Raw genomic sequence first — 18,848 nt, 5'->3', positions numbered from 1 at the left:
ATCTTTCTACCTTTCAGCACACAATGGAGTGAAACGGAAGGAAGAAATTTCCCTCTGCTTAACAAATGATTATGCTCAATAAAACAAAATAAATGTTCAAATAGCAGGCAAACGTAATGATCCTCTGAGTTTGGGTGATTTACATTTGGTAGTAGAATTACTGTAATTGCTTTTAATTAATGACAACTTAAAAAAAAAAGAAAGTTACCCAAAATCTAAGTTCTTTGTTGCTGAATTCTTAAACCAAAATCGCCTCAAGCAAACAAACATAAAGAAGCAGGAAAGCTTTAGAGAAAATCATTTTTGTCTCATATTCCACAAATCTTTTCTCCAATCTGAGGGTCCACCGACAGAAGTTGAATCAAACGAAATCATTACGTGTACAACTAGCTCATCATAAATGGAAGAAACTTTATGAATCATAAAAAGCATTCCCAATTTATAATCCATGAAGCCCTCCTAGACTATTCTAATCACTATGAACCATTTAAATGTAATGATTATTGTAGTATTAAAGCATAAAATCTCTCCATTAAAAACATGCTAGGATTACCAATAGTCTAACAACCATAGGAAACTCCATATTTCTGTTCTGGTTGGAAACAATGAGATGCTTCCTCAGAACGATAACGCAATTCAAAACATTTCAAAAACATTTTTATGGCATGGTTAACCATAAAACCCATCTTAAATTTGAAGTAAAAAAAAAATGATATAAATCCTATGTCTTTCTTTGTGTTTTGCAAATTTTACTGCATCAGTCAAAAAATGTGACTCGGGTAGTAAAATGTGACCGTTGCTCAGTGTAATGGTATGTGTTTGAAATACAACCCATTTGCTCTTCATTCATTCTGCCTTAGTAGCTGGCAACACTACAAAATTTTTTCTCTAAAATATTCTTTGTTGTGCTGTTATCATATTCATATAATTTCTTTATTTTATCTCTCTTGATAAAATATTTTCCACCCATGTCTGCTTTTTATCACTTTACAACTTACTGCCACATGCCCTTTTCTCTTGGCAAGGTTTATGAAGTGTCTTGGCTAAGAAAACGCTTGAACTGGCTTATCAACGAGCAATTGTCGCCCAGGACTTGAGTGACCAGAAGGCATTATGTGAGGGTCACTACTGGACTGTCCTCCGTCTCCCCAGCATCATGTTTTATGATCACCTTGAGAAAACAGACCAGATATTTTCTCCATAATTTACAACATAATAACAGACGGAGTCTTTCATTAGCGTTCGTGCTCGGCCCACCCCCGCCCCGTGTGTACATTGTCCATAAATCACAAACACGTAGGGCGTTTCTTGGTTCTCTTTGTGCCAGTGCCTCGGTGTGGAGGGAGGACACTGGGGCAGCTGAGCAAGCTGAGCATTTAAATACCCCACTCATCCCTGGTTTTGGCTTCCTTGCATTCATCTAGCTGTTTATGGACACCCAAAAGCTCCAAAAGCTGTTTTCCTTGGCTGTGAATTGGACTCTATAAAGTGTGTCTTAGTAAGAGTATTGTATTCCTGTCCTTTAAAAGCTAGCCAGGTACTTTTCAGCTTTGGCAGCCTTTCTGATGCCTGCATCGGCAGAGTTTCATGCCTTTACGATTACTGACAACACACAGCTCCTGCCGCTGTGCTTGGCAAAGTCCTGTCTGCACTTTGTAACGTGACTTTACAGAACGGTTACTATCCTCCCCAAAATAGCCCATATATGTTTAGCCCTGGAATGTGCCTAATTATGTCTCCTATTAATAAGGGAAATACCAAGCCAGGAGTCAGTTCTTTCATTTAGAAAAACGAAAAGGTCTTCATTCGACCTTTATAAAAATGAATTACTCTGATACCTTACGGTATGCACTGTCCTGGGCGGTCTGTGTAGCACGCAAGAACTGCTACGATCCCTCTCATTGAAGAGCATTGCTAGAAAACTCCGAACACGTGCCTGTAAAATAACTAGAGAGTCTTTACAAAGCAGCTAATGAGAATGAACAACAGACTATCAACTGAATATACAGCTGTAAAAAAAAATACATTTCAGTTTAGAGAAGGGATATATATATATATATATATATATATATATGTCTTTTATACCAAAAGAATATTCAACAGGGATATATATATATATATATATGTCTTTTATACTGAAAGAATATTCAACAGAAGAAAATTTTGGTAAACGTCTAATCATAATGAGAGAAACCATGTATGAGAAGATGCAAGTTGAAATGTATGTCTTATCTTTGTTTCCAAATGGATCTCTCAGACCAGAGTAGTCCTCTAATGTTAATATTCAGGACAAATATAAGATTATCCATATAAACTCGAGTCTCTAAAAAAAAAAGAGATCTTAAATTTAAAGAATCTTAAAAGAAGGAGTCCAGGGGAAGGACAGAATATCAGGAATCATTTTAGTTTATAAACTTCGATCTGGAATTCTCCTTCATATGATGAGCAAATGTGTAAGGGGAGATATACTGGTTCTCATTTAGTATTTACCCTTGTAGACTTATGCATTAGCCAGTGACCAGGAATTTTCTTGCTTCCACACTTGGGTACTTCGTGTATAAATGTATATGTCACTCTAATACAGAAAGTTAATTTGGTCGGGGGAGGGGGAGCATTCCACTTGAGTTGCTTCAAGAAAAATATTTTTTACTGTCATGGAATCTTTGGAAAACTGTGACTATGGTAAATAATGGTTTCTGACCTGCTTTGTAGAAAAATAGCAGAAGTCAAATCCAAGTCACTAAGATGCCATCAAAAGTTTTTTTATTAGACATAACTTTTATCTAGGAAGATAACCTTCAATAAGTTCTTCCTGAGATGGTATATTGTCTCCTGAAACTGATCATAACGTTTGAAAAATGAAAATTATCTGGTTAAACAGAATTCTACCTGTACCCCTTTGCACTGACATCAGCAATCACTAATGCATTCGTCTTAGCTTATAATAATCACAACAAACTTTTAGCACTTATTTTGAGCCAGCGTTAACATTCTGTCTCAGGCTGCCTGCAGAAAGCAAAGACTGAGGCAAAAGTTTGAGGGCTGCTGCTTTATGAGGGAGTGCAATCCCAGAGAGTAACAGTGAGGGACACAGGCAGTGAGGCGGTGAGGGGGGAGAGCCAATTCAAGGATGCATGACGAGGCTGGTCACCTCAAAGTGTAACTGATAACTTAAGCTTACTGCATCATCCCTGCCCACCCCACCTCCGCCTGCCAAAGCTTTGTAACTGTATCTCAGAGCAGTCTCTCCAAAAGGAGAAAAGAGAAAAATTTTACCCCATTCCATCTAGTCCCCAACTTTCAGTTGTCAGAGGTTGCCGCAGAGCTCATTACCTTCCCCACGTTTCTGGGCTGTGCATGTGTGGGCCCTGAGCAGTGTCCCGCAGCTCCCCCTTCTCAGCATCAAGAGGGAAGACCCAGGGCAGGCAGCGAACGCCCTGAACCAGGTTAGGGTGAGGCCCACACGTAGGTTGATTGCCTTCCAGCTGCTGCACCTGCATGGGACTGATCACAGCTGCACAGCTGGAACGGGAAGAGGGGGAGGCAGGGGTGGGGATCTGAAGTGGGATTCTGAGGTGTCTGATCACACTCATCACTTCATTTAATCCCCCAGCAATGATATGGAGTAGGTGCACTCATATCCCCACTTTACATATGAGGAAACAGAAGTTCAGTGAGTCTAAGACGCTTGCCTAAAAGCACTTGGCTACTAGCAACCTGTAATTAAGAAAGTTTAAACTCATTCTATTACCATCAAGTGGTCAATTCAGCCAGGACAATATATTGTGTTTTCCATAAACATGAACATAAAAAATATAAACATATGATTCTCATTTAGTGAAAAGAGAAATTCTCAACCAGACCTTCCCAGCTTTCACGCCTAAGAGGAACTATGACATGGAGCAGACATCGGGCTCTTGGTCCCCCACCCCCACTTGACTTCTACTGGTTTAGGACAAACATAAATTCTGAAGGGATGTGTGGAAGAGAATGTTGTAACACAAAGAGCTTCACCATAGATGATACTCTGTGTCGTGGCAGTCCTAAGCCCCAGTAGACATGGTTAAGTGAAAGCAAGCAGGGCGGCCTGAAGACAGAAGCACCCTGGCCTATAGGCCCAAAGCTAAAATCACTATTGGAATTAGGGTAAATTTCTCCATTACCACTTTTCAAAATCTGAAAGGGCAGAGAAAAACACTAACCAAAGGGGAATCTGCAACAGAAGAGGCCGTGGGTACCAGGTAGGCAAATTTTGCTGGGTTGAGGACCGTGCAACTGAAAATGAAATGAAATAAAACATTTTCTATCGAAATAAGGACCTTAATGATACGAGTGACCTGGCAGGGTACAAAGATAGGAGGTATGGAGGACAGGGAGAGAAGATTTATAAGTTCAGGGGACAGTGGACTCGATACAAAGCCTCTTCAGTCTACCCGGTAAAGAGTCACCGGGTTATACTGCAAGGTAAGCTGTGAGTACGGGGAGAACGGAAACCATGTCTATTTTCTCATCCTCAGAGCCCCATCCTCAGCCCCTGCCGAGTGCAGGGCCCTTGGCTGGTGCTCATTCATTTATTCTTTCAGTCAATACATATTTACTGAGAAATTCCTATGTGCCAGGCATCATTCTATGGGCTAAAAGGTTATGGGCATTGAATAGAGCTGACAAATCTCTTGCCTTCATAAAGCTTACTTTCAAATGAAGGCAGATGTTCAAACTACCAAAAAAAATAAGCTAATTTTAGGAAGTGATATGTTTTTATTATGTGTTTTTATTATTGAGGTTTAATTGACATGTTACATTATATTACATTATATTATGTTTCAGGTGTGCAACATGGTGATATGGCATTTGTATAAATTGTGAAATGGTCACCACAACAGGTCTAGTTATCATCTGTCGCCATACAGACCTAATACAATATTATTGACTATATGACATCCCTACGACCTATTTGTTTTATAGCTGGAACTTTGTACTTCTTGATCCCCTTCATTTCCACCTGCCCTCAAACCTGCTCCCCTCTGGCAACCACCAATCTGTTCTCTATATTTGTGAGTCTGGGCTTTGTTCTGTTTTATTTGTTTGTTTTGTTTTTTAGATCCCATATAAAAGCAAAATCACACAGTATTTGTCTTTTTCTGTCTGACTTATTGCACTTTGCATAATACCCTCCAGGTTTATCTATATTATTGCAAATGACAAGATTTCATTCTTTTCATGGCTGAATAGTATTCTAGTGTGTATTTATACTGCGTCCTCTTTATCCATTCATCCATCTATGGACACTTAGGTTGTTTTCATATCTTGACCATCGTAAATAATGCTGCCATGAACATAGGTGTGTATGTTTTTTTGAATTAGTTTTTTGTTGTTGTTGTTTTCTTTAGATAGATACCCAGTAGTGGAGATGTTGGATCATATGATATTTCTATTTTTAATTTTTTAAGGAGATTCCGTACTGTTTTCCCTAGTGACTGCATCATTTTACATTCTCACCAACAGTGCACAGGGTCCCTTTTCTCCATATCCTCACCAGCACATGTTATTTCTTGTCTTTTTGATAATAGCCATTCTGACAGGTGTAAAGTGAGATCTCATTGTAGTTTTGACTTGCCTTTTTGTGATGATTGGTGATGGTGAGCATGTTTTTATGTGGCTGTTGGCTATTCTGGATGTCTTCTTTGGACAGAAATGTCTATTCAGATCTTCCACCCATTTTGTAATCATATCGTTCGTTTGGGGGTTGTTGAGTTATATGAGCTTTTTATATATTTTGGATATTAACTCTGTCAAATATATGATTTGCAAGTATCTTCTCCCATTCAGCACATTGCCTTTTCATTTTGTTGATGGTTTCCTTTGCTGTGCAAAAGCTTTTTAGTTTAACATAGTCTCAGTAATTTATTTTTGCTTATTTTATTTTTTTTCCTTGTCTTTAGAATCAGGTCTAAAAAATATTGTTAACACCAATGTCAAGGAGCTTACTGCTTTTGTTTCTTTCTGGGGTTTTCATGGTTTCGGGTCCTACATTCAAGTATTTAATCCATTTTGAGTTAATTTTTGTATATGGTGTAAGATAGTGGTATAGTTTCTTTTTTTCAGCTGTCCAATTTTTTTAAAACCATTTATTAAAGAGATCGTTTTATACCCATGTATAGTCTTGGCTCCTTAATTATATGATTTTTGTCCTAGAATATCCTTGGTTGGAAGCTTTTCCTTTTAGCGCTTTTAAATAGGTCAAACCACTGCCTTCGGCAAAATTTCTGCTGAGAAATCTGCTGATAGCATTATGGGGTTTCCCTTGTATGTAACAACTTGTTTTTCTCTTGCTTCTTTTACGATTCTCTCTTTTTCTTTAACTTTTTACATTTCCATTGCAATGTGTCTTGGTGTAGTTTTCTTTGGGTTCATCTTTCTTGGAACTCTTTGGGCTTCTGGGACCTGGATGTTTATGTTTTCCCTAGATCAGGCAAGTTTCTTCTTTTATTTCTTCAAATAAGTTTTCAGTCCTTTTCTCTCCCTCTTGTCCTTGTAGGAGGACCCTTATCACGTGAATGTTATTCCACTTGATATTATCCCAAATGTCCCTAAATTATTTTCTATTTTAAACTTCTTATTTCTTTTTGCTGCTCTGTCTAGGTGAGTTCCACTGCTTTGTCTTCCAGCCCAGTGACCCACCTCTTCTGCTTCGTCTAGTCTGCTGTTGAACTCCATGTGTTTATTTTTCAATTCAGTTATTGTATTCTCAGCTCTGTGACGTTTGTTTGGTACTTATGTTTTCCTTCTCTTGGTTGAAGTTCTGAGTTCAATGAGCACTTTTTCTTGTCCTGAGTTTGATGAGCGTATTTCTGACAATTTCTTTGAATTCTCTATCAAGCAGATTACTTATCTCCATATCATTAAGGTCTTTGTCTTAGGTTTGTCTTCTTCTTTCATTTAGAATATATTTCTCTGTTTTATCATTTTTGTTTGACTTTTTGTATCTGTTTCTATATATCCGGTGAAACAGCTACCTTTCTGCTTTAAAGGAATGGCTTTGTATAGGTAATGAAACTTATTCAACCTTGCCTTAGCTTTTGGTTGTCTCTCGAACCTTTGTGATTATCTAAACCGCCTGATTGATCTCCATACATCCTTATTGTTGAGGATGTGCCAGGACCTGTCACTGTTACAAAGGGAGTGATCTCAGTCAGCACTCAGTTTTAGACTGATTGGAAGCCAGACCTTCAGGCAGCAGCTTTTAAAGTATGCAAATATGCACAATCCTGGGGGGCCACAGTTATAATCTTTGCTGGCCTCCGGAACAGGAGATCTGGAGGTGTCCCCTGGGTGAAGTTGCAAAAATCAGGGCTCCAGATGAGTGTATAAGCTCCTTTCTGGGAGGTCTTATCAAGCTATAGTGAGGCCAACAGGGTGTGCAAGGACGGTGTCTCACCGCTTATATTCGCTGGGAGTGCCTCCTTGGCCTCAGATGTGTGGGAGACCTGAAGCCTGCCCCTCAGGCTGAAGCTACAGGCTAAAAAAATAGGCATTTTTCACAGAAAAGCTGGGGGTGTGTTTCAGTCCGCTGTCTGTGCAGTTCCCTCGGTGTAATGGCCTGCCACGGTCTTTCTGATTGCTACCTTCCCACGGAACTCAGGAACACCAGCCTCCTGGACCACCACAGACAAGCTATTCTCCTGTGTGGCTTGCACATGCCCACTGGCTTTAGTCAGGCAGCTCGAGAGTGTAGAAGGCGTGTTACCCAGCTTCAGCAAGGCACCAGGAAAATGTCTTGACTTGGTGCACCCCTGAGCTTCAGGAATGCAGGAGGAGAGTGCCTTGTCTGTGCACGTGCAGTGGCTCTAAGCTGGGAGCAGGAACAACTGATCACATCCGCCCTCCCCTGCCAGGGGGCAGAGGAGTGTTGCAACCACCCACACCTCTGGCTTCGGCAAGGCAGGATAATGCAGTGACCGCTCGTCCTCGCCTGTCTCAGCAAGACAGCAGGAGGATGCTGTCAGTGCTCAATCCAGCACACCTACGTGAGCAGAGTTAGAGGGAGAGTGCAAAATGTGGGGTGACCTGATCGGGTAGAGGTCAGTGGTGTTAGCAATGAAAAAATTCACCCAAGGCAAAGCAAAGAAGATAGGAGTCTACTGAATACACTGCAAGGGAGCAGCTGGCAGGACAAGAAAAGAGACCCTGTCTGCAGTAGGGGGCGGAGGAACTGTAGTTATAGGGGGTCACGAGGGGGTGTGGGAATGTATAGAATTTCCTTTTCTGTGCCCAGTTGTAAGTAGCCCATTGGTCAGTTAGGGCCTATGGTTAGCTTGAGTTGGGTCGCCTAATGAGGCTGTTTGCATTCAGCCTAGTGGTTACTGCGGGCCCTTCCGCCATACTCAGATTTCCATTGCTCAAGCCTGTTGCCTAAAAGCAGCTTCTACCCTAAAGCAGTGTCCACCAGAGCCTTTATTTCCACTGTGCCCTGCCCCGCCAGCAGGTGCTCTGACATTAGCAAATACATCTCCCGCAAATACAGTCAGAACTTTTAAAACTGTTTTCTCACTGAGTCTTGGGAAAAGTGAGACCACACACAAGCCCTTTTAAAAAGGGAGTCTCGGTTTTCGATAGTACTTTGGGTCCCTTGAACATCATCCTCCTTGGTTTCTCTACATTTTGGGGACTCATCTATTCAGTGCAGATCCCAGGGGCTGGGGTACCCAATGTGAGGCACCAACCCCTTGCTCCTCCGAGAAGCCGCAGACTGCTGAGATCCCTCCCTACTGTGTGGCACTGCACTAGAGGTGGGGTTTTGGTAAAACCATGTCTCTACCTCTCCTACCATCTCAATATGGTCTTTAGCCTTTGTTGTGGAGAAGCAGTTTTCAGATCTCTTTCAGAGGGACATGATCCCTTGGGAGCTATAGATTTGATGTGTCCACGGGAGGAGATAAGTTCAGGATCTTCCTGCACAGCCATCTGGTAGAAGTCTTTTGGCCAATAAGTGTTTATAAGGAAACTAAGTAGTTATTTGGTGGGCTAAGCTGAACTTAAAGAGTGAAGGTGGAAGGGTGTGTAGAATTAACTAGAGGAGATAGAAAAAGGCTTAAAATACTATTTATCGTATATTTTATTTGTTTTGTTATTTTTTTTTTTAGAGAGGGAAGATGAGGCAAGGGCAGAGGGAGAGGGGGTGAGAGAATCTCAAGCAGGCTCCCCGCTGAGTGTGGAGCCCGATGCAGGGCTGAATCTCACGACCGAGATCATGACTTGAGCCAAAATCAAGAGTCAGACGCTTAACTGACTGAGCCACCCAGGTGTCCCTACTGTATGCTTTTAGACATCAACAAAAAAAAATGGAGGTTGTTCAATTTCTCTGAGTTATTGTTTCATTATCTGTAAAATGAAAATGAAAGCAACTTCACAAGATTATTGAAGATGAAAGAGACTTCAAATGACATTATTTTCTAAAATGAAAAACACTCAACAAATATTAGCTCTTGTTGTGGCCTTCATACCTGTTAGCCATCTTTTACTCTTAAACATGAATCTATCATTTTAAGATCTGTTAGAGCTGCTACACACGCCACACACACACACACACACACACACACACACACACATTTTTTTTTTTCAGCAGAATATTCACTCATTTCACATACAAATTTACCTCTGTCTCATCATTGATCTGCTTGGAATTTTTTTTAAAGGAAAATGCAAACAAATATTTCTGCAAATGAATATAACCATCAAAGTTTTGTTGATTAAGAAAGTTGCTTCAGGGGCGCCTGGGTGGCACAGCGGTTAAGCGTCTGCCTTTGGCTCAGGGTGTGATCCCGGCGTTCTGGGATCGAGCCCCACATCAGGCTCCTCTGCTATGAGCCTGCTTCTTCCTCTCCCACTCCCCCTCCTTGTGTTCCCTCTCTTGCTGGCTGTCTCTCTCTCTGTCGAATAAATAAATAAAATCTTTAAAAAAAAAAAAAGTTGCTTCAATAAAGTCAGCCCATCCCACTTGAATATACTGATGATTTGAAAGTTGGAACTTGATGCCACACGAGCCACAAGGAAGGAGTTCTAGGTTTTGAGAACTTATCACTTGAAGAAAATTTCCAATTGTCTTGCAACTCTGTTTTCTTATGAGGCTCCATGAAACAAAGAGATAAATAACATTCAGAAATAACAGATAGTTTTGTTTTATTACTTGTTAAAAGTTTATACATTTTCTTTTTTTTAATGATTTTTTATTATATTATGTTAGTCACCATACAGTACATCCCCGATTTCCGATGTAGAGTTCGACGATTCATTAGTTGCGTATAACACCCAGTGCACCATGCAATACGTGCCCTCCTTACTACCCATCACCAGCCTATCCCATTCCCCCACCCCCCTCCCCTCTGAGGCCCTCAGTTTGTTTCTCATAGTCCATAGTCTCTCAGGTTTCACTCCCCCTTCTGATTACCCCCCCCTTTCTTTACATTTTCTAACAGAGAAAGGATTGTACTAAAAGTCAAAAAGTTTGGTTTCACACACACTGAACAGCATCTGTCTAGAAAAGAAAGTTGGGTCAAAATTTGGATTTGCAGAACAGTATTTTGCTTTAGGTGGTGCATTTAATAGGTAAATTACCACATTTATATTCAAAATGCAGCAACCTCTGCTGTCGACATAGCTTATTTCATGGCTGAAGTTTCTAGGGAGAAGCGAAATACATTCTAGGTGTAATTGAGCAGTGTGAAAACTTGTTAATAATGGACCTCTCTTAATGTGGGGCCCTTAATCCTACTTAAAGTGTTTTTATTATGAGAAGTGATTAAGTACAGAGCACTCATTACATTCACAACATAGTTATTATCTAAATTCAAGTCACTAAAACTGAAATTTATATGTTGAAGGATGGCACGGACACGATCATCCAAGTTTACAACTTGAAATGCCGTACATATTTGCCATGGTGCACACTTAGTCATTCAACAGATTATTGCCTTCTCCTCCATTTTCCAGGCCCGGCTCAAACATGAAAAGGAAATTTGACCTGCATTTAATGACCAATCTGTTAACAATTTCGTCACGGTACCTGCATCCTCGCTCGACCCAAATGGAGTCCTTGACCAGCACCAGATGCCTCACCCTTGGATTCATTAGCATGAAAAGGCGTGCAAGGCAGTTGTTAACAGAGGCTATTTAAGTAACTACATCTACAGTTTTGTGTTGTTTTTTTTAAATTCTCTATCCTACTCCATAAAAAAATTGAGGCAGAACTAATATAAATCCTGACAACCCCAAAACTCAACCTACGTGAAAAGTACTCCATTCCCTGATACGGCCAATATGGAATGATTTATGTTTGCCAACAGCATTTGCTAAGGAAAATTACAATTAGATGTCATTATTAGATTTCCTTTTGACTCGTTTCTTGTCTGATTTGCCCATTTGATCTCAGAAGAGACTGCACACCAATTGGACACTGAATTCTATTTAAAGAACTTTCATATGCATTTGTCAGAGTTGTCTATGGATAATAGAAGAGAGTTAACAATAAGATTCCTACTACCAACACCACCACTACCCTACCCTATCCCCAAACCTGGAAACGAGTCTGCCTTCTGTGAGCGAGAGTACACAATAAGTACAAAATGGATCCAAGGGGATGGCCCGAAGCATCTGAGTGTAGCCTATTTGAAGTAGTATATAAATGGGGGAAAGTCAGACAGGAGTTATGTCAGTCACTGGAACCTAGGGTAAGAAGAGGCACAGATGTAAATATTTGTCTATTACAGAATTATAAAACTAACCTCTTCTCATGCTTTCCATTTCTCAAATAACAGGACCAGATGGAAGGCCGTAAGTAGGCATTCAGCACAAACCGGTTCACCTGAGCTTCATTCACTGTAAACCGATACACTGGTATTCTGCTTTTGCATTTAAAAAGTCTTCTGTGGGGGCGCCTGGGTGGCTCAGTTGGTTAAGCATCTGCCTTTGGCTCAGATCATGATCTCAGGGTCCTGGGATCGAGCCCCACATCAGGCTCCCTGCTCAGCGGGGAGTCTGCTTCTCCCTCTTTCTGTCCCTCCCTCTGCTCATGCTCTCTCTGTCTCTGTCTCTCAAATAAATAAATAAGATCTTTTAAAAGAATAAATCAAAATAAAAATCCTTTGTGCACTTTCTTGCCATGAATCAAAGCTGAATGTGACCTGCCCTAGGCCAGTGACATTTTCGGAGTCCGTCAGGAAGGGGCCAGACCAAAACCACATCATCTTTGCTGACTCTTGAGAAACAGTGGATTTGTTTTCCTGGTGAAAATCTAACTTCACTCTTTAGTTTTTCATTCCAGCTTCTACGATGCTTTCATGAAGAAGTAAAACCTCAGAAAGCCAATTTCTTACACTTCCTATGTATTAATCCTAGATCATTTTCAGTAAAATTGACGGTGTCAAAAACGGAGGTTCCTGAAATTTTAGAGGCAGTGTGAACTGGCAAGGAGGGTCGTATTTTGCAATAATGACCGGAGTCCTCCAGCCTGGCACTGTGACTCCACAGCAGGAAAAAACTGGCATTCTTACTTCTCTAAAATCCATCTCCACTTCCCCCAAAAGTCTGTTTTTCCTACCTTGTATGCAGCTGTCAAGACCATAATAGATCACAATTGCTAATATCTGTGGATCTCTGACATGTGCCAAGCACCTTGATAAGCTTCCTATATATTTAATATACATTTAACATATACATGTATTTATATTCACTTAATCTTTGCAATAATCCTATGATATCGGTATTATTATCTTCCCATTGTAATTAAGGAAATTAAAATGTTGAGTGCTTCAGTAATTTACCAAATATTATACATCCAATGAACGATGCGACTGAAATTTTGGCACAAGTCTATCCAAATCTATACACCATGGACCCTAACATATATACTGCCACCCACAAGTGCATCTAAATCATTCTTGACTCTATTGATAATTCTTCTCAGAAGATTCTTACCACAATGTTTGCAATCATTGTATAAATACTATTCCTATTTACTTATCTTGAACATTTTTCCTTCAGAAACATTCCCTATTTTCAAAGTTTTGGAAACATTATCTGCACATGAGAATATGCAGTAAATATACGACTAAATAATATTTATTGTGATCCTCTTTTTCTTTTTTTCAGACTGAAAGCACGTTCCTGATTCAGTTGGCAGCTTCCTCTAAACTATTCCTAGATCTCTGCTGGCTTTCTTTCTTTTTTTTTTTTTTTTTAAAGATTTTATTTATTTATTTGACAGAGATAGAGACAGCCAGAGAGAGAGGGAACACAAGCAGGGGGAGTGGGAGAGGAAGAAGCAGGCTCACAGTGGAGGAGCCTGATGTGGGGCTCGATCCCAGATCGCCGGGATCACGCCCTGAGCCGAAGGCAGACGCTTAACCTCTGTGCCACCCAGGCGCCCCTCTGCTGGCTTTCTTAATCGCTCTTTATAGGTACAGCAGGGACCACAGCAAAGAACACTGCATATGCAGGTAAATCTCCCCTTGAACAATATGTTTTTCTAATATAGAAAAATGTGAAAACGAGAAGACTTGCAGGTGTATGGACACTTTCCTTAAATATTTATAAGGTCATCAATGTAGGAGAGGGCTTAGGTTTGCTTTATAAATTACTACAGAGTACAACAATAACTGTTAGATAGAAAAGAAGATATTTCCACTCAAAAGCAGGAAATTCTTTGTAATAAAATGTTCTAGGAGTTCAGTGGATTTGGCTCCAAGGAACTGGAGGCCGCCAAGCAGAGTTGGAGAACTTCTTCGTACAAATATAAAATCAGAAGCTACACTGTTTCGAAGGCCTGTTTAATTCCAATATTCCCTGATACTTTTTGATGACGCTCAGCTTCTCCTATGTGTAAAAACGCAGGGGTCGATGCCTTTCAATAATTTTAGAATGATATACATTATAAATAAATTTAGAATTTGGTCCAGAAAAAAGGAAATGATGGTTCTTAAACTATTAATTGCCCACAACTTAAAAACAATAGAGCTAACTTTGGTAATGTAGAATAATTATTCTTCCCGTTGGGTCTCTGCTGAGTAGCCTATAAATAAGAACCATGTTATCTTTCATCTAATCTGTCAATTGGATTATTGTGCTATTGCTGCATATGAGCTAATATTAATATCTGGGGATAAAAGAATTTTTAAAAACATAGTTCTTAAGGAGGTCAAGAAACTTGGTAAGTAAGATATATAAATAACTATCCAAAAGTGACAGATGTAAGAATACAGGTCCTCATAAAGTCCTCCCAGAATCCAGAAGATGGAATGATGTCTTTGTATCTACTTAACATGATGCTATCAGGTATTTAAAAAGATTAATTAACAGGAAAATAAAGCCAATTATTGTTATTGATTTCTTTTTTTTTAACATCCTGCCTCTGCTTCCCCCTTCTCAACAACTATTTCTTTTATTATAGGTCCTGACTTCAATATATAATTTTATATTGCCCCATATAATAATAATCACACTATGAAAATAAGTCTTACATTTTTAAATTTCTTCTTTCCCTTTTAAGAAATTTATTTTCAAAGTCTTTTTTTTAATTTTGAATTCTGAAATACTGTCAATCTCATTTTATAATATAGATACAGAAGCTCTATCCTCCCGAGAATTGAAGTTCTATTCTTAAGAGTATTGTTGTCGTGCCTGACAATAACAATGGCCCTCTAATAAGATGGCACAAGCTTTGAGTTAAAATTATTTTGGGTTTCTACACTGTAGTAGGTTTTTCTCTCCACATTTGTGTTGATTAGATCTTTCCCTCTTCCTTATCGTTTCCACATGGGTGGAAGACGACAAATCAGGGTTGGAAGTATAATCCACAACCGTGGAGCAGGGACTAACTAGCCCTCAACCGTGTAACCAACATGTTCTAACTTGCAAAGCTGACCAACTTCAAGAGAAGCTCCGAACAGATTTTATCAAAATGAGCATTCCCAGTGTCAGACCACCTAACAAAGTTCCCTGCAAATTCTGAGTTAATGCCATGTGTATCACAGATGCCTGGTCAGAAGGATCACCCAATAACATTCGATTGCTAGACCTCTCCCCTGCAGACTCAAATCAAGCAGATCAGAGATGAGATCTGAGAATTTTTTCTTTTAATAAAAATCTAAAATGATCCTAACAACCAGGCAAATTTAAGACAGCTTTGGCACATCACCCAAAGTCGCTGTCATCTACTAGGTATTTAATTAACTTGCAGACTTTATAATTCACTAATGATTTAATCCAATCCATGCCTCTTTCCGACAGCAAACACTCAGTGTACTAAAGACATTCCAAGATAAATGGCGTGTACCTTTCTATATGTTCCCTTTAAGAAAAATCGTTATTGGATAACATAAACAAGGAAGAGGTATTTACACCAGTATATACAAATCTGAAGAAAGGAATGGAAACATTATACAAAAAAATGAAAAGAAATAACAAATACGCATTAGCCACAAACTTTAAAGCCAACGCTAATTAGATATACTCAGAGTTATACTCTCCTTCCCTGACCAACACTCAGTTTGTAGCTACAGCAATTCAGTTCCTCGTAGCTGCCGAGCACGTAAACATTCAAACAAACTTTTTCCCAGCACGTTTCCATGCATCTAGAACGTCCCATTCTCAAATTAGGATCCCTCCATTTCTTCCCAAATTAAAACCTGACCTGGCCTTCAGCCCTGTAGTTTTGGAGACCCAACACCATATTAGATCAAACATATTAAAATGATGCCTCAAGCACACAAAAAATACAATTTTTCTGTAAATATATTTTAAGATTGTTGTAATCTGCCTTTTGATATTATTTGGCCACAAAAAACTAATTTAAGTCACAGCTGGCTATGATTTCTCAGCAATTACCATGCATGTTTTAGGATTCTTCAGAAGAGGAAAAAATATCACCTACAAATTGTTTTCAAATGTAGGAATTTTTTAAATAATAAAACTAAAAATTAATGAATAGCAGATTTTTATTGAATATTAATCTCAATTTTGCAACTTATCTTCCTACTTAGGATCGATAAAGTTTTTTTTAAGATACCAAACAATTAATAGGCCTCTGATCTTTTCAGAGGCCTGTATCCTTATAGTGCCTAATGGCCCTGTCCCATACCCAATTTGAAATAAATCAACTCATCTAATGATTCCTCCTTTCCTTGTTCCATGCCCATTCCAGAAATTCCTCACCTTTGGCATAAAAAAAATAATGCTTCTGATATGAGCAGATTTGATTATCTAAGAACAGGTTTGAGAGAGGATTTTGAGAGTGTCGTTTTTGTCTAGAAATGGTGAACGAAATTTTATAGTTTGATTTGGGGGTCTGTTGTTCTTTTCTGAACCTTACAGAATTGTTCTAGATAGGCCTTCCTGCTGTGCTGATGTGTCTGTTGCATTGCAAAGAAATTCACTGGGAAGTTGAGAACAGCAAGCCAGAATGAATATAATCAGTCATTTAACTTGCTAACTCACTTTCTCAAATGATAGAAACACGTTGGTGAACCTGTTAGGACTCTGCTCCTTTGTGTTGATGTGCACAATTAACTTTTTAAAACAAAGCGTTGAATATTCCTCAAAGACATCTAAGACTAACAATTCACCACTGTCAGTATGAACCGTCTTGGGAAACTAGGAACCAACTAACTCTCAAATCCTGAGTCGGATAAAGAATTTTCTTTTTCTCGCTTTTAGTGTTCGACAATAACAGTTAGATCTAGAAATAACATAGCACACCAGTAAAGGTCTCCTTTCTCAATATTTGTGTCTGAGTCAGCAGTATAAATGCTGACAATCTCACATGCAATTCTGCTCTGCTAAGATCTGCAGACTTAACTGTGTTTAGGTAGCTCAGATAAGCTTTAAATAAGCATCTGACTTTCTGGGTGCTTATGGAAAATGAACCAAATTCCTTTCCTTTTGAGATTCACTTATGTCTGATTCTAATGCATTCATGTAGGAACAACAGGTCTTGCTTTACATACCTAAGCTTACCATTAATATTAAACAATGAATCTAATGTTGTCGGCCACGTGGTACTTCATTCATTCCAGTGAACAAGAATCTTTTGTGTTTATTTTATTTCCAGCTGGTAAAATGTTACGTTATTTGCTTTTTCTTAAAACAACTGCTGTTTTCCTCTGGGGAATTGAGGCATTTCATGGAAAAGTGCGATCATGATTCCAAAAGATTGCATGATATAAAAACCATAAAATTGTACATAGTGTCGGGATGTGGTAATGTAACAGTGAGGAGGCTGCTGGGGACAGCCTTTGTTCTCCTGGTCTCATTAAAATCCAGTTACTGGGGCGCCTGGGTGGCTCAGTTGTTAAGCGTCTGCCTTGGGCTTAGGTCATGATCCCAGGGTCCTGGGATCGAGCCCTGTGTTGGGGAGCCAGCTTCTCCCTCTCCCACTCCCCCTGCTTGTGTTATCTCTCTCTCTCTCTGTCAAATAAATAAATAAAATCTTTTAAAAAGTAAAAAACAGAAAATAAATAAAATCCAGTTACTGCTTCCATTTGCTTATATATTGCATGCTGTTACTGTTTTCAACCAAATTAAATTTGCACGTTGAAAAGTTGAACACCACTAAGAACATTTATTTCCTTATAATTGGTTTGCTTGTAATTAGGACGAACCACCTGCCTGGTACGCATATTTGGTTCATGGGCCCAAAGGACAAGAAGTTTCTCCAGAAGATGTGCTCTGAGCCCTTGGAAAAACTTACCAATGTATGGTCCCCTTTCTAAAACTCAAAAATAAATAAATGCATACATACATAATAAGGCTGCTGATGGTGTTAAGCCTAGCAACAGCATATCATAGTTTAAAATAAATTTTAGAATCAGATTTTTTCATCTGCAATTCCTGCTTCTATTCATACCACTTCATTTTGCCCTCCTGTCCTACACAGTTCTTTGAAGGAGGTCATTGCTCCCTCCTTATAGGTGAGGAAACTCAGGTAGAGTGGTTAGGTGACCTGTCCAAGATCACACAGCTATTCAACAACTGAACTGGGATCTGAATCTCACCTATCATTTAAGACTTTGCTCATCTTCCAGTGATGATTTCCAGACACAGTCAGGTATGTAAACTCATCTAGCACAAACTCACTTCCCGGCTTCTGCAGCTCCACCTGGCGTCAAAGGTCACAGTTGGTTCTTCGGCCATCAGTGGGCTTAGATCCCTTCAGCTCTTTGCTTACGAATGTCCTCATCTATAAAATGGGGACGTGTGTACCCACTTCGGCGGGCTGTTGAAAGAGTACCTAAGATGATCCATGCCGTGCTTACTGCACCATCTAAGACACGTTCAGAACTGGTCTCCCCTTGACCCTTATCATTCTATCTACCATCCAGCAAATAAGAGAAAGTTCTAGTGGCCCTTTTTAATTTTCCTTTTCTTACTGCACACTTTTTCAACATCCTCTTGAAGACTAGCAGGGAAAGAGAGTTCTTTCCTGATACAAAGGGATGTCACAGAAAGGTAGGAAACTTCTTAAGCTTCTTCTACCAAATTGAAAATTTTCACTTTATTAATTCACTAATTAATTAAGAATCACTCTGCCAATTGTTAGCTTAACTATGTAAGAGGAAAAACACCTATAGCCCAAGACCAGCCTACTTATGATACAGGACCACTTTCTTAAATATCTCAGCTTTTTCTCTAAAAAGATATATTCAAAAATAACCAGTTTTAAAATGTTTCCAACTGTGAACTTCACAAAAATTTTTAAGCAGAGATATAAAGTGTTCAAAGTGTTTTTATATGTTTATGCACACAATAAATTAATAACTTACTACATTTAATTTTTACGAGATTTTTGTTGAATACAT

Source organism: Ursus maritimus, unplaced genomic scaffold (genome assembly GCF_017311325.1).
Source record: "Ursus maritimus isolate PB19 unplaced genomic scaffold, ASM1731132v1 scaffold_11, whole genome shotgun sequence".
Taxonomy (NCBI): domain Eukaryota; kingdom Metazoa; phylum Chordata; class Mammalia; order Carnivora; family Ursidae; genus Ursus; species Ursus maritimus.
Note: the sequence above shows the minus strand (reverse complement) of the source record.